The sequence below is a fragment of the Hyperoodon ampullatus genome (genome assembly GCF_949752795.1).
Source record: "Hyperoodon ampullatus genome assembly, chromosome: 9".
NCBI classification, from domain to species: domain Eukaryota; kingdom Metazoa; phylum Chordata; class Mammalia; order Artiodactyla; family Ziphiidae; genus Hyperoodon; species Hyperoodon ampullatus.
The window spans coordinates 90795485-90812726 of record NC_136922.1 but is presented as its reverse complement, the minus strand read 5'-3'; the positions used below and the strand labels follow the sequence as shown (position 1 = coordinate 90812726).

General features: G+C 40.7%; 1 protein-coding gene across 4 annotated transcripts in view; it reads right to left on the bottom strand.

The window, feature by feature from the left end:
• Positions 1-17242, bottom strand: part of CALD1 (caldesmon 1) — a 184845-nt gene that overhangs the window by 103453 nt on the left and 64150 nt on the right. Inside the window, exon 1 of one of the 4 annotated variants that reach the window (XM_079711079.1) lies at positions 10181-10272. The exons of the other annotated variants lie outside the window; for them this stretch is intronic. The gene's annotated coding sequence lies outside the window, so the exon portion shown is untranslated. Of the gene's footprint in view, positions 1-10180; positions 10273-17242 lie in introns of those variants that run through there. 4 annotated transcript variants of the gene reach the window in all.

The window sequence follows — 17242 nt, the reverse complement described above, 5'->3', positions numbered from 1 at the left end:
GCCAGCTGGCAGACAGATCAACCTATTAAAGTAGAATTGTTCAGAATTCAGAGTATTATTTTTCTTTTCTCCCATTATTTTTTCTGCACCCAACTTTGTTTCTTTGGGAATGTTTTCAAGTATACAAAGCAAGAGAGTAATGTGGAATTGCACCTCTTGTAAATGAATGAGCATTTCTCTTGAGATTCTTTAGAACCCACAAGTCAGTCCCATTTCAACACTGTCTACACAGGCAGCCAAAGTAAAATAGAGCAAGTGAATCCACTTTGTTCCCACTCAGGCTAAAGTGTTGGTATTTTGCTTGACCATCAGAAAGGTCAACAGTGACCAGCAGACAAGCACATTAAGTTATATGCCCATCAGACACCTGAAACATCTTTCTGACTGTAGATCCTTGTACTGCCTCTACCACGTAGCTTGCTGGATCAAAATTTATTACTAATAAGGCTAATGTCATAGGTTTAATTCTACCAGGAATGAGCTAACTATTTGAGAGAAAAAAAAATCCTAAACTATTGCCATGTGCTTTGACATTAATCTTGGCCAGCTACATGGCAGATGTGGGCTGACAACTTTCAGTTGAGAACATAGAGATGGTTAGACCAACCCATCCCACCATGACCTTCAAGAGAGTGTATGGGACCTAGAGTCTGTCACACAGAGTGAAGTAAGTCAGAAAGAGAAAAACAAATATTGTATGCTAACACATATATATGGAATATAAAAAAAAAAAAAAAAAAAAAGGTCATGAAGAACCTAGGGGTGGGATGGGAATAAAGATGCAGACCTACTAGAGAATGGACTTGAGGACATGGGGAGGGGGAAGGGTAAGCTGGGACAAAGTGAGAGAGTGGCATGGACCTATATACACTACCAAATGTAAAATAGATAGCTAGTGGGAACAGCTGCCCAGCATAGGGAGATCAGCTCGGTGCTTTGTGGTCACCTAGAGGGGTGGGATAGGGAGGGTGGGAGGGAGACGCAAGATGGAGGAGATATATGTATATGTATAGCTGATTCACTTTGTTATACAGCAGAAATTAACACACCATTGTAAAGCAATTACACTCCCATAAAGATGTTAAAAAAAAAAAAGAGAGTGTATGGCCAAATGAATGGGAGCGTGTCATCACACAAAAAACCTCTCCACATTCAACTGCATTTTAAGCCCTAATGTCTTCTTCACTGTGTTTAAATTCATATATATTCAAGAGTGGTAAAGGCTCTACAACCATCATCACAATGATAACTTCAATAAAAAATTCAACAAATATTTATGAAGTACCATTTGCTACCTTACTGGGTGTAGCAAATAAGTTGTGAATGCAACTATCCTGCCCTCACCATGCTTATAGTCTGATGGTGGAGACAGGCAATAAATAAATAAAATACAAACTGCGACAAGGGTTAGGAACGAAAAATACAAACTGCTATGAGAGAACTACAGGAGTGACGAATGGTTTTCTTTGGGTTAAAATACGATATAAGCAGTAATAGCTTTTTCAAACAAGAATGATATTAATACACTACAGACATGCATTCATAAAGGGAACATAAATGTATGAGACTGGAGTTTGTATTTATTAAATATATAGCAACATCTATTACGTGCCAGGCACATGCTCTTCTAGGTGCTGATAAATCGAACTCTTCTCTACTTTTCTGTCCTAAAGAAGGGAATGAAGAGTAAAGTAGCTAGTCAGGTTTGAGGGATGGTGAACTATTCTCACCCTTTCTCTCCAACCTCAGATCCTGTGTAAGTAATGTACAAATAATGACCTATGAGATACTGTCTGCTGGAATTGATATAGACACAGGGAATCCACTTAAGATATTAACTTCACACGGCTAAAGTGGAGGACATCTTTCTAGAAATCATCCTGCTCAGTGACCTTCTGACAACAAAAGCACGTTTCTCACCCGCCATCAAGCAGAAATTTGCTGATTTAAATGTAGCTGGTCCACTTTGTTTTTTCAAATTTTGGTTCATAATTCTAAGAAATGAACAGCCCGTAATAAATTTACTCCAGTGGCAGAATATCTCACGACCAGCTTTTCTACTTTGAGTACCGCAAACAGACCTTTAATTTGTTGACACACAGCCCCTGGACATTCATGAAAACAAGATGTTCTCTTGCTGCTTTTTAAGTTAATCAGATTTAAGTCAGGGTCTCAGCCGAATTTCAAAAACAGATGTTCCACAGCAAAAGGGGTGAACTGACCCCAGCAATGAGAGGCTGTTTCACTTGAACTTGAATATTCTTTGTTAGCAGGATGAGCGATCAAATATGCCTGAAACTGGAAACAGGAGCGACCCAAGGTTTACTACTGTCTCCATTCAATGACTGCCCTGGGGATCTGGGAAGGTTGCGCATCCATGACTCTTGGTTTGGGGAATAAGCTGATGTCTGGAAGGTTTAGGTGCCTAGGTTACGAAGGGGGTTAGTGAGGAGGGATGATCTTCCCCCATACGCCACCATCCTGTTTTCCTGTCGACCTCGGAGGCCCTCCGTGGAATGGCTCCACCGTACCCAATGCCTCTCCTGACTCACACTCACATGCAAACACAACTCACAGCCAGGCCAACTCCTTAGTTCTGCTACAATCCAGCTGGTATTTCTGCCTCTGGGCCTCTGTCCCTGTTTCCTCTCTCCTGTAACCTGAAGTGCCCTCTGCTCCTTCTGCAAATCCCATATATTTTTCTAGAGTGTAGCTCAGTCCTATCTTTATTCCAGAATAATCCTCACTTTCAACTTCTGCAGCATTGTTAGCACTGTTCTTTTTGATGGTCAATACTATATGACTTTGTTATTCAAATGCTTTATAACCTCTCTTTCTCTTGAGCAAGTGTGAAGCTGCTTAATGTCAGGGCCTGCCATCTCCTTTGATATCCCCTCACAGTGCTGGGTGTTTTGCTCTGCCTTTATAGATGCATGGGAATGGCTGCTGAGTTGAACTTACTGAAAAGCTTCTGGCCTAAAACTCCCAAGTTCCAAAAATTCCACAGCTCTGGCGATTAGCACTGTTTGCCCTGTGTTCCTGTTTTACCTCTTCTGGGCACCTTCTAGAACTGTACTTTTGGCCTCCTTGTGGTCAGCTGGGGCCAAGTGACTAGTTCTGGCCAATGAGTTGTGAGCAGAAGTGTTATGTCACTTCTGGGGCAGACCATTTAATTGTTGATATTAGACCCTTCAGAGTTTTTTTTCTCTCTGCCATGGTAGCCAGCAATATTTCCAGATAGTAGCTCTCAGCCGGGGTCCCCAAGTAAGGATGGCAATGATGTGGACCAGAGACCCCAGCCTATCCAGGGTTAGAGAGAAAGCATGAGTGACCAACCTTTGTTGTTTAAGTCACTGAAATTTTGAGTTGTCCCTGACCCCAGCATAACCTAGCTGGCCATGGCTGACACTGCCTTTGTTAACTCCGTCTGTGATGAAAATGATCTTGTGATATTAGGCAGTGCATATCTCTGCTTCATGAAGGTACTTATTCAAATTGTCCTATTTTCTATTTCTGTTCTGTGACATCTAGTATATAAATAGGAATGGGTAGACTAATCAGGTAGGGCCTCAGGGAGTGGAAATGGCTCATTGGTTCCATATGCCTACTGCAATGAGCCATAGAGCTGTTGCTAACTGTAGGAGCGCTCATGTATTACGTGTTCACTCATTTACACCAGGGATGACAAACTTGGGGACTGGTGGCCTATGGAGAAATGGAGAATGCATGCATCCCTAAAAGAATTCAAATTCAAAATTTTAAGAAAACCATGCTGGGCAAAGGAAGCACATTTGCAGGTCAGTGTGGGCCTCAGGCTGCTGGTTTGTGACCCCTGATTTATACAGTCCTTCCTTAATGGCTATCATGTGTCAGGCCAGGCACTGTGAGGACTTACAAGAACAAACTTACAAGGGGATTCATATTAGCGTGCACTCTAGACGGAGCTTACTTAGTTAGCCAGCGGTTATATAGCACGCACTATGGACCCAGCACAGTTCTAAGAACTTTATAAATATCAGTTTAAATCTTTATAACAATCCTTATTGTCTCCAGTTTACAGATAGAAAGACTAAGGCCCAGAGCAGGTGTGTCATTTGCCTAAGGTCACAGAGCTAGCAAATAGTAGAGCTAGGATTTACATCCAGGCAGCCTAGCCCTAGAGTCTGTGCTTTTCATCACAACACTATGCTACGTCTCACAAGACCTGTAAATGCACAATATTTACGAGGTAGCTTATGGCGAGAACCCCGTTGATGAAATGATCATGTGATTGCCTGAAGGATCTATGCTCCTCTACAAACGCCCCCGACTAGAAGCTGTTTCCTGTCAGGAGGATTTGGCTTGCTTGATGTTAGGGTGAGTCCATATTTGATGTTTATTAGTGAAATAAAAATCAATCTTCTGTTTATATTCATTTGGGCTTTGGCAAACTGATCTATTATTTCATTTAAGCGAGGTTCACTTTAGAAAATAAGCTGAATTTGTCCTAAAACCTTAAAAAAAATAAATTACATCACTTCACACTTTGACTATTTCTTTGCTTTTTCATTTAATTAGTTTTAGACAGGAAGCAAAATCACCCAAGATTATATGTTTGTGTCAATCTTAGGGCAGACTCAGATATTGCAGGACCTGAAAATTACTTGGGAGGCCTTTAAGAAGGAGAATACAAAGTTAAATGTAAAAAATTAGGCAGGGGCGTGGCAAAGGTCTGTTCAAGTGAGGGGCCCTGTGGCTTAAGGGCCACTGGTTTCATGGTGAATCTCCTTGGGTCTCTCACCTTTGATTCTTATGAGCATTCCAATAAAAATGCCACAAACCCTTACTTTGCTCTTAATTTTCAATTATTTTGATACTACAGTTATGTTCACCCCCTAAAAAATTCTTCATGAAAACCAGAATTTAGGAAACAAATAAGGAAGGGAGCGATTAAGCATCATTCTTCAAAGAGTTTTCAGAAAAGTAGAATTACAGATATAGCCAGTGCACTACAGTGTTTTGCCTATAAACCACAATAATTAGAATGATAGGTGGATGAGAGGGCAGAGAAATGTAAAATATTATGACTCTTTGTCAAGATGAGGACAATGAAAAATAAAGTAACAGAAATCACAATTTACGTCAATGAATATATTATCTGAGTCACTAAATTTTCACTGCATTGAATAAAAAAAAAAAAAAAAAAGAGTCCATTTTATAGGAAGGAATGGAGGAACACCAGAATTGTTAATGCAGCCCAGATCTAATACAGCCCTGGATGGAGAAGTTCCAATTCAATATATAGCTGTAGAGTGAATAAATTAATGAGTGACTGAATATGTATGTTTGAGGAACAAGCGAAAGGACAGATGGTGCTAAAGTGGTCACAAGCCTCCCCCATCAACCCCAACTTACAACTGCACGTTTTCCTTCTAAACCATTAGCCAGCAATCTGGGGGAGGCAGTAGATATGTCCCCAGAGTCTCTCATTATAACAAATGTCTTTATGTTTATAAATCTTGTGAGTCTGTGATGGAATCAGATTCACAATCATGGGTATAATATACTTATTGGAGGAATTCTTTGAAGAACTTGGAGAAAATGCTTTTAGAAGAGCTCCTTCCTTCAGGCCCACCATATGTTTGTATTCACTCCCTCTCTGCATCCTCTGGATATGATAAACACACTTTTCCCCAAACTTAGGATGCCCCATTCCACAGTATGTCATTCTTGGTCATTAAATAACAGGACTCGATATTAATGTTGGCCGTCTCCATCCCTCTTTAACAAAGTGTTTTCAGCCAAAGATATTAAACTAGTCAACCTCTCTTTTCCCCTGTCAGAGAAACAGCCAGCATCCTGAAATTACAGCTCATTTGTACCATGCTGGCGTGAATATTCAGACTCCATTTGTCTCCAGCTCTTAAAGGCTGGTGTTAGCGTGAATGATAGACATTTTGTTTTGAATTAGCAAAACGAAGGAGAAAAAACCCCAAATAATAAGTTTGGCCTTAAAATATCTGTTTCAGGGAATGCCGCTCTGCCTTTTCCTCCAGTAAAAGTCGATTTTTAAAAAATCTAGATTTAATTTGGCATTAAGTTGGACTTGGGATACAGAGAATAGTAGGAAGGAAAATGTCTCAGTCTTTTCCCTCCAGATTGAGCCTTTGAATCCTATTGGAGGACTGTTGTGTGGACTAGTGCAAGATGTTTACAACTTTGTTTTGTTGAACATCCCAAAGCAAAGTTTGGAAGTAGCTGAGTCTGTGTCCTTGAACTGTACAAATCCTGTCACAGTTAGAACCTCAGATTTTTGAGAGTTTTGTTTGAATGCTAAATAGCAGGATCATTTTTTTTCCTCTTTACTGCATACTCACTCATGCTTTTTGGAATAAAAGTCTGGAAAGGAGTTCTAGACAAGAACTCCTGGCACCATTGTTTGTTTTTCTCCCTGCTATCTGTGCCCTGATCTTGGCTTGCCCGCCCTGACACAACCTCTTTCCATCAACAGCTGTGCTAGGCAGGAAGGTGTTCTCCATGGAGGTACCTCTTAAGGCCAGGTGCAATTCCCTGGCCAAGGAAACACCATCACTTGGCCAAAATTACAAAATACATGGTGATGCTGGAATGTCCTCTTACCTTCCTTATCATGAAAGTTTCCAGAATGGGGAAGACCATGAGAATCCATGTTCCTTGTGTCCCCTCAATTCCTAACCACACTTGGGCTCACGGTGTATTTTCCTCTTTATACCCCAGGACAAGGACCTGAGAGCAGTTTTCTCAGGGTGAGATGAGGCAGATTCAAGATCTTTTCACATATGAGCCTCATCCTACAGTCACTACCAGAAATCTGTAGAAAAGACTATTAGTGTAAGAAAGACCCCTTCAGATCCTGCTATAACAAGTATGGGCACATTGAACTAAACAGGAGACTGAACACTTTGTCAAGGGTGTCCAGGGAGGATTGTTCTGCAAAACTCAAGAAGAGGGGAAGGGGAAAACCCCTTCTCTTTCCATTCCATCTGGAGCTTCCACTGACTCCAAAAATATTGGCCCACAGTGGTTATAAAAACACCCATTTATGCTGTTCTAAAACAGGGCAAAGCCTGCTAGGTGCTTACAACTCAAAGCACTTCTTTTACATGCTCATAGGAAAATTATCTTTCTCTCCAAATTCTATGGCTGACTGAAATTAATGAAACACAGCCGGGAGGCACCTCTGCTGGCCACTGGCCACCATTCATTTGAAACACCCCACTAGGCCATTCATAGATTGCAGCGCTGTTTTCTCTTGACTTCAGAATTTCTCCTTTCTCATTTTATACAAATAGCAATTTATGTAGAAATCACTCACACACGTGTCATTGGCATTTTAGGTAACTGAGCGAAAAATGGCATCTTTTTCCTGGCAACTTGAAGAATATCAAGAGGAAAGTATGGAAGTGAGGGGTACTTGAAAAACTCTGATCTCTCAAAGTTCATTTTTAAGAAATGGAAGGGAGTATGCAGAGGAGGAGGAAACTTACAGACCTCTGATAGCCTCTTCTGCTAATAATCAGACAATCCAAAGAAAGATCAAGGGTTTCTGCTAAAGAAAGAGAACGAATGGAGAAAGAAAAAAAGCAAGGAAAAGAAATGACACTTTAGAAAATAAAAGAGAAATGAACGAATAGCTTTCCCCCTTCTGTTTGCATCACACTAAGCAGGAAAAAATTGGGAAGTTCAGTGCTGGGGTAAACATGGCCCGATTAGAAATGACATTTGATAGTGGGGCCCAGAGAGGAGAAGCTTGTTATGGCCACCACAACTCAGGGACTGGCCTCTCCATGCCTCATTAGCCCCCATTCTGGCCTGGGCATGAAACACGAAAATACCACCAATGCCTTCTTGAGGGCCCAGGAGGTATGGGGTGACCAGCAGGGAACAATGGACTAAGGAGGGGGTTCAGTGCAAAGGAGGTACACTCCCCCCGACCAAGTCCTTTACTGACTGTCTGGACAAGATGATGTTCCATGGCAACGGAGTCCCAGCCTCCTGACCCTAAAAAGGACCCGCCTTTTGTCTCTTTGGACATTAAGGAGTCTAATCCTGGGGTTCCCCCACTGTGCAGTCTGATCAGCTCTGATTGTGATGAAGAAAATGGTCCTAAAGGAAAGTGTTGATGTATGACATCCCTGGGCATGCAGCTGGGGAGTCAAACACATGCTCATGTGTGGAGTTAGCTAGAGGGGAGCAAAGCTGGGTAGGGCCAGCCCCACAGGAATGGTTTGGGGCATAGCCCCTAAAGGAGAGGACAGAAGAAGGAATAAAATAGGACCAAAGGAATAAGTGGAGAGAGAAAGAGATAGATATCCACATTAGCTAATACACATGTTCTTACAAACCCTCATTAGAAGTCGCATTTAGATTTCTTCCCCTTGAGAGGGTCCCCCTCCTGTTATTTAGCAGGAAAACTTTCTACATGCAATTTCTGGTGGCATTTTTAAACCACTGCTCCTCTCCCTCCACAAGCTTTCTGGGTGGCGTCATCCACTCTCACGGTTTTAATTCCTATGTATAGGTTAGGACTGTGAAAATCTCTATCTCTAGGTCTCACCTGGGCTTCAGACTTGCATATCCCTTGTTTTCTAGACACACACCCTTGGCTGTCCCACAGGCCCTTAAATTAGCAAGTCCCAATCTAAACTCATTGTCCTTCCCTCTTGGCTCCCCAAACAGTGTTCTCACAGAAGGGTGACTGTATCTGGAGCAGGTTCATGCTATTTACTGTCTCCTAACTCTCTGAGGAGTGAGGTAAGTCTCCTGCCATCAGTTAACCATATCTTTCTTTCAGTCCCTCTTTCCAGCTTTGACTTATTTCCACCTCTGGGGGGCCGGGAGGCAGGCAGCAAGTGAGGAGAACGCACCACTAATAATCATCATTTGGAGGTAGTCTTAAAGCAAATAAATTATAGATTCAGAGACTGCATCTTCTCATCTATCCATTCATGTATTCATTCAGTCATTTAATAAGTACTATTAAATGCTTACCATTTACAAAACCTCCTCTAGTGCTGCCAGAGATGTAAAAGGCACACTCTTCAACTTCAAAAATTATATAATGTAATAGAGAAATGAGGGATGTGTACAAAGGACTACAACACACTGTAGGAAAACCAGATATTCTAAGAGTGATATAAATGCTAAGGGAGTTCAGGAGAGGAGAATCAGAGAACAGTCCATATGCAACAAACTAAAAATCAGCATACTGAGAAAAAAAGATGATGGGGTATTATGGACTGAATTGTATTCCCCCCAAATGCATATGTTGAAGTCCTAACCCCTAGTACCTTAGAATATAACTAAATTTGAAGATCAGATCATTAAAGAGGTGATTAAGTTAAGATGAAGTCATTAGGGTAGGTCTTAGTCTGATATGATTGTTGCCCTTCTAAGAAGAGGAAATGTTGAAGAGAGAGAGAGAGACACCAAACATGTGTGCTGGCAGTGGGATGGCCATGTGAAGACACAGGAAAAGATGACCAAGAAGAGAGGCCTTAGAGGAAACCAAACTTGCTGACACCTTGATCTTGAACTTCCAGCCTCCAGAACTGTGAGAAAATAAATCTGCTATGTACCCAGTCTGTGGTATTTTGCTATGGCAGCCAGAGCAAAACTTTTCTCCCTACTAGAGCCAACCTCAGAAAAATTGGGAATGAGTGAAGTTTCCTTTAGCTTCTCCATCTACCTTCTGAAATCCCCTCTTTCTGTTCCCCAGGTAGACCTTCTGCTGGTGGAAGTTCTCCCAGGGGAGGAGGATTTGCTGAGAATGAGGGGTATTTCCTCCTGAAATCATCAGTGTCTGTTCAAAGGTGAGCTTCCTCACCCTGAAGACTGACTCATCATCTCTCTATTCCCTCAAGTCAGCAACATTCTTCTTGGGAAGTGAGAACTTCATTATTGATTGGGGACAGTTTTGCTTAAGACATTATATATGCAAGAAAAAATTAAAAATAAAGCAAAAAATCAGATTACAAAGCTGGAAAACAATTCCTTCCAAACTTGTTAGATTACTTGGTAAGTAAACTCTGAGGAGCATAGCAGAAAGCTTGGTTCCGCACATGCATCTTTAGGTGCAAGAATTTAGAAAATCCGGCAGAGAGGCTATGTAACTGCTAAGATCAGAGGCCCTCCCCAGGAAAATCACATAAACGCTACTCACAGCTAAGCAATCAGATGTCCACTTGTGAACCTCTGGTTGATCACCAATCCCTAAGAATTCAATTGGATGATCTTGAAACTTTTTAATGATACCTGGTATAAAAGGAGGATGGAAACATAAGTGGAATAAATTTTAGTTAACGTGGAACTACATATTTTAAAATACAATTTCTTCCTCGGGTACTGTTGTTGGTTAGGACCATAAAGGGGAGATAAAGCACAGATATAAATAGATATTGTGCATTTGCATTTTAAAGAAAACAAATACAATTATTACAGAGTCAATCCCTGAATTCTTCTAAATAATGGAGGGGAGAAGGTGGTATAGTTAGTACAAAGCAGTGAGTACTACCAATGCTAACAATCAAAGACAACAGGCTTCAGAACATAGTCAGAGACACTGCCTTCTCTAAGCTCATGCTCAAAACCTTCTAAGCCTCAGACTCTCAAAGTCTTTCTGGAACCTTTGTCCAAAGTTTTCTGCTGTTGATGGTCAGGAACTTGGCTAACAGGTAGAAGAGGAGGCTCTGGAGGATTACAAATAATTATAGAAAAGTATTGGTAGATAATCTAGAGTTAACTCTCTTGCACTTGAAACACAGCAATAAATATTAAATATAAGAAGGGCCAAAGAAATAATTACCTGGGACAGTAAATCACCATCACACCCCTAAACCTGCCCCAACACGATGTAACAAGGGATGCTAATGGGTATGAATATGGAAAAGGCAACTCTGGGTTTTAACGTTCGCCTTTCATTTAGTAGAATAATGGGCTCAAGTGGACCTTAAGAACATACCTTGCTTTCCCCCACCCCACCCTTTGCCATTTCGCATTGGAAGAAAATAGAAGTTCATAGAGTTTAAGGGGCTGGCTTGGAATCACACTGCTGGAAATTGATCCTGGATTCCTAGATTCTCATTTCAGTTTTCACAGGTAAAAAACAAAACAAAAACCTGCCTAGCACGTTATCTATGGTTTGCATCCATCTGACGAAGGCTGGTTTGCAAACTAGGGATTGGGGAACCTTGAGGGGCTTGTAAATTGCTCAGCAAGACAAGGTGCCATCCACTTCCTTATTCCTGAGCACTCACTCAGGCTATCTTCAGCTCCCCTCCATCAACCTCAACCACCTCTTCCTACTTGTCCCAAATGCACTCGTCTAAACAACTGTTGTACTGTCATGCATCTACAGTACCTAGCTCAACCTAATCAGGATTTGGGGGGCTGGGACCCAGGCATATGTGTTTCTCAACTGTCCCCGGTGAATCTACAGTGCTGCCAGGGTGAGAGTCACTGAGATAAAGATGCAGCATTCTCTTCCAAATCACTGAGCCCTGGGCACACGTGGGGGTCAAGTGAGAGGGCTCCGCTCCAAGTCCTGCTCCTCTCGATGTGCCAGGAACATATTGGGGATATGCCAGTGAACAAAGAACCATTGTACCTGGCTTCATGGCACTTATGGTGTACTGTCCCCCTAGAACAGAGGTTCTTAGGCTGGCCACCTATCAAAATCTTCTGGGAAAGCTGTTTTAAAAAATATGACATGACCTCCAGAGAGGTGCCCAGGAATTTGCACCTTAAAAGAAGTTCCCTACATTCAAGTTGCTGATGTAGATTATAGTACCCATCCCACATAGGCCTCCCATTCTTGACTCTCAGGCTTCAACTAAGGCATAGACTAGAAGAAAGCAAGGAGTTACTTGCCTAGATTGTAAACGAACAAACCAAGAGATTTAAACTTGCAGGGAAAAAAATTCACAGTACCTTCCCCAAACCCTCTGGCAGAGTCAGTGTTTATTTGCCTGGTTTCTCTTTCCCTGGTCCCAATTCCCTCAGTTTTTTTATTTTTAAAATTGGGAATGAATAAAGAAAAAATAAATCAGGGATCAGGGGAAAATTTTTTTGTTTGGTCTGTAGAGTCTCTGCATATGTTTATGAACTACCTTGTTAGTGAGAAAAAGACAAAAAGGCTTTTGAGAGAAACCATAAAGTGAATAGCAAAGTGACTAAATGCAGCGTTTGTCTTCAGATATACTTTCTATTTTCAGATTTACGATGGAAGGACAGAAAGTTGATGAAGCTCTCACGCCTTGTTTTAAGATTTTTCTCTACTGTCAGCTACCTTGCAACTTCAAATAGATGCCTGGGTGAACCATTACTCACTGGATCCCTTTAAGCTTTTTATTCAGTGCCCAGCACATAGATTCTGACTGACCTGGCTCAGAGGAGTTGCTGAAATTCTCTGCAGGCAAAGCTAAGTCTAGACCAGACATAGTTAGGAAAGGAACGACCCGAGATGAAGGAAGAGGGGCTGGGAGAGAGAGCTGGACGGTGTGAGGTAAATGAGCCCGTTTCCCTACCGCAGTCCCCTTCCCAGCCAGTGGCAAACAGCCAGGTGCTATTTATTGCTCCTTTGATTGAACTGTCTGCGCAGGCATGTGGGGAAATTTGGGTTTTATATGAAAGCATTCACTATGGGAGAATCAAGGTGTAATAAAAAAGGAAGGAGGAATTTCTCTCCTTTCAATAAGCTTTCTAGTCCTCCAAGAGAAGGGATTTTCCTAAAACCCTTAGGAAACGTCTACCTAAAGCCATTCAGTAGCATGACAAACAGAAACTAGCCCCTTCCTAGGTTACACAAATGGAAAAACATTGACAGTACATACTTGAAAAAAGTGGTGACAACTCTACTTTAAAATTCCTACCAGGGCTTCCCTGGTGGCGCGGTGGTTGAGAGTCTGCCTGCCGATGCAGGGGACACGGGTTCGTCCCCCGGTCCCAGAAGATCCCACATGCCGCGGAGCGGCTGGGCCCGTGAGCCATGGCCGCTGAGCCTGCGCGTCCGGAGCCTGTGCTCCGCGGCGGGAGGGGCCACAGCAGTGAGAGGCCCGCGTACCGCAAAAAAAAAAAAAAAAAAAAAAATTCCTACCACAAGAGTTCACAGAAAGATGCCATTTTTCAAAGGGACACCAAGGCGTTGGATAAAGGGGAGGGTCTCAAATGATAACTTATTATAACAGGGAGTTATTGCGAAGGTTAAATTAGGGATCCTTTATAAAAATGAATAACTTTATGGAGTCAGCAAGAACCAGGTTTTCATCAATTTATAATTTTGCCTTGTACAGTCGAGCTAGGATCCTTTGATTTGAACATGAATGTTTATACTAAAAAAATCCCCCATGACTCTTTTATAACATGCCCTGCTCTCATTATGGAGATATTAATAACTACTGTGTAATAAGGGCTTTTAGTGACAGGCCCTGTGCTAAGCTCCTTGCACACATCTATCTCATTTATCACTACAACAACCTAGTGAGATACATGTTCTTAACTTAGGAGAAGCACTGAGAAATTTGTTGTGTTTAAGACTTTTGCCTAAATGCACCCAGCTAGTAAGTAATGAAGCCAGTATTCAAATCCAGGGGCTGACCCAGCCTGATGGGTGTATGGGAAGGATACACGTCCACATTCATTTATTCATTGAGTGAGTTCTCTAAGCCAGGATGGGACACACAGGGAGGAGCAAGGACTCTGCTTTCATGGAGCTTACATTTTGGTGGAGTACAGACAGCATACATGTTTCCAATAGTGAGTAAATAAAAGAGCGTGATGTGATAGAGGGCCACTGAATGGTGAGGGATGGTGTCTCTCAAGAGGAGATATCTAGGCTGAAAATATATTTCTAAGAAAGAGCCACTCATGTGAAGAGTGTTCCTGGAGGAGCCCTTGAGAACCCTGGTGTGAGGTAGAGGGTTTTATGAGATGACCGTGTGCTCTGTGATCATGGAACTCTTCCAAGTTGTTCAGTCCATATGGGATTCGAGCTTATCTGTGTATTAGCAGAACACACAATGCTGAAAGATGTGCTGAACAAAGGGACTTACCAAAAAATTATTCTCAAAGTACCACCTTTGCCAGAAAGCATGAGGGTGGTGGAGGTGCTGGTAATCTGTCCCTACCCATAGGGGAGAGTGCCAGGGATACACATGGTCACCTGTGCGTCCAGTGTCCAGAACAGTAGAGGTCCCCCTGTGCTCCTGTTCACTTGGTAAACCTGAAGAGAGCTGCCTTCTGTGGGTTTACATGAGTTCCTTTCAGTCTTGTGCATTGGAGGATAAGGCAGAATATTTCTTAATAATAGAAGAATGAAACACTACAGGATATAATCCTTGGAATGGGAAAGGAATGGTAAGAAGCTATTTCAGTCTTAGTTGACAGGAAGTCACATAACTTGTGTAGGGATAATTGAAATAAAATATTTAAAAATAGATCTATGGGTTTTAGTCAAAATGTGTAACAATAAAACTTTAATAATTGTCTCTTGTGAATTGTCTCTGTTTTGCATTTATAGCTGAATATGGGAGCTAGGAGTATTTTAGAAAGGAATAAATATGTGATCTCAGGGAATCTGGGTCATTTAAATAAATACTAATGAGTGAATTGACCTTGACCAAGTCATTTAAGCACTCTTGGCCCCTCAATTTTTTCATCTGTAACACGAGGCATTTGGAATAGATTTTTAAGATCCCTCCAATTCAGATGGTTTATGTAGAATTCTATAGCCTTTTAAGGGAAAAAATGTATTGTATATGTCTCAGTATCTGTGAATGACCTTGTTATGGTTGTGAATAAAATAAGTTCAATCACGTTCACCCTTTTCAGCATGTAATGGGTTTCCCAGAGAAAGGTATTGCTTTCCAGGGACCACCTACCCTACCCTTTCTCCATTATTTCTAAGAGATGAGTATATTTTATAGCTCTGAGAGAAAGGATAATGTATCACATAATAATATCTAAAATCTGTTGAACACCTACTGTGTGCAAGGTACTTGATATCTATTATCTAATGAAAAACTGTGAAAATAGTTGTTCTTAGTGTCCTATTTGAAAGTAAGGAGACAGATTCAGATTCACTGTCACATAGTTAACAAGTAGCAGAGTTGACATTGCAGCCCAGATTTGTTTGACTCCAAAGCTCTTTCCATGACTGAACACTTGGAGTAGAAAGGACAAGAGTATATAAGAGAATAAGAAACTAAGCAGAATGTTTCTGAAAAGCACAGCAGAATTTTCTGCAGTCTCATGGAGCTAAGTAGGAAAAACTCAAAGTTCAAAAAGGAAGAACCATTCTGGAGTTGATATATCAATATCTTAATTGTGATGGAAGTTACACAACTATCTGTAGTGTCAAAACTTACAGAACTGTACACTAAAAAGAGTAAATTTTACTGTATATAAATTACACTTTGATAAAAAATGGAAGCAAAGGAAAAAAAAGAGGAAAGGGTCTTAGGATACAGTCTCAGTTAGACCTTTGTAGAGTTCATCCGTGGAGAAGGGGCAAAGTAGAGGTCAATGGAGTTGTAGAAAATGGCAGATGAGTTTCAAATCACCTCAGCCCTAATTCAACGAAAGTGAACTTCCCCAACTCTATCAAACTACCAGAAGATAGAGTAAATCAATTTGGAGGAAAGTAACGTCACCTAGCACCTCAGTCGGATATCCACATGGACAAACAGAAAACCAAATCTTGACTTTTATTTAACATCATATGTTCCCCTCCCCCAATTCCAGATTGACTGTAGATCTAAATGTGAAAACTTACACATTAAAGCTCTCAGAAAAAAGAAGTTACCTCCATGATCTTGGGATACGCAAAGATTTTGTAAACAAGATGTATAAATTATTAACCATAAAGGAATAAAATTGATAAACTGTACTGCATTAAAGTTAAGGACCATAAAGAGAGTGAAAAGGCAAATCACAGACTGGAAAATATATATTAGTAAAACATATATCTGACAAAGGATTTGTATCCAATATACAAAGAATTCCCACAAATCAATAAAAAAGATAGATGACTCAACAGGAAAATAAATAAAGACTTTAATAGGTACTTCAGAAAAGAGGATATTAAAATGGCCAAACAGACATGAAAAAGTAATCAATCTCATTAATCATTAGAAAAATTCAAATTCAAATTACACACCACTAGAATAACTAAAATTTAAAAGACTGACAATTCAACGTTTTGATGAGAAACTATAATCTTATGCACTGCTGTGGGAATGTAAATTGGTACAATCACTTAGGTAAAATATCGATATTTGGCAGTATTTGCTAAAGCTGAATATTTGTAGATCTGGAGGCCTCAAAATCTTACTCCTAGGTGTATACACGGCAAAGATCCATGCATATATTCATCAGAAGATGTGAACTAGAATGCTCATATCAGAACTATTCACAACAGCCACAAACTGGAAATCAACTCAGTGTCTATCAATAGTAAAATGGATAAATTGTGGTAGGCAAATGATGAAATACTGTATTGCAAATTAGAATAATCTAAGTATCACTCAGGCAATGAATCTCAGAAACACAATTTTAAACAACAAAAGTCGGACACCAAAAAAAAATTCTATAAGATTACATTAATATTAAATTCAAAAACAGACAAAACTAATACTTGGTGTTAGAAATCAGAATGATGGTTCTCCTGGGGCAGTGGCCAGGGGTGGCGGGGAGGAGGCATGACTGTGGAAAGGGGGGCTCCTGGGGTGCTAAGTAATGTTCTGTTTCTTGATCTGGGTGCTGACTACATCACTGTGGTCATTTTGTGAAAATTCATCATGCTGTACAGTTGGGATTTGTGCACTTTTCTGTATGTTACACATCAATAAAACGATTATTTTAATAATGTGAATAGAAAAAGATGAAGCCTCAATCTGGAAAGATGACAACAAAAGGGAATTTATGGGCTCAAAATACATAAAATCATGAAAATTCAATATTCCCAGTCATATATTACACTAGTAGGAAAATAAAATAATAAAAAGAAAGACAAACAATGAGAGAAAACAAAAAGGTAATACAAATCAATGTACTCTGCAGGGGGAAAATTGTAGTCGGGAAGGCTGGGATCAATTTGGCCAGTTATTTCTAAATTAAAAGTCAACACTGGATTATTTACCAATGACTTAGTGAACTTTCCACATATATATTTTGGCTTACTATATCTTAGAAGGGAAATATTGAATGTTTTTGCAAGTGGCCCATACCA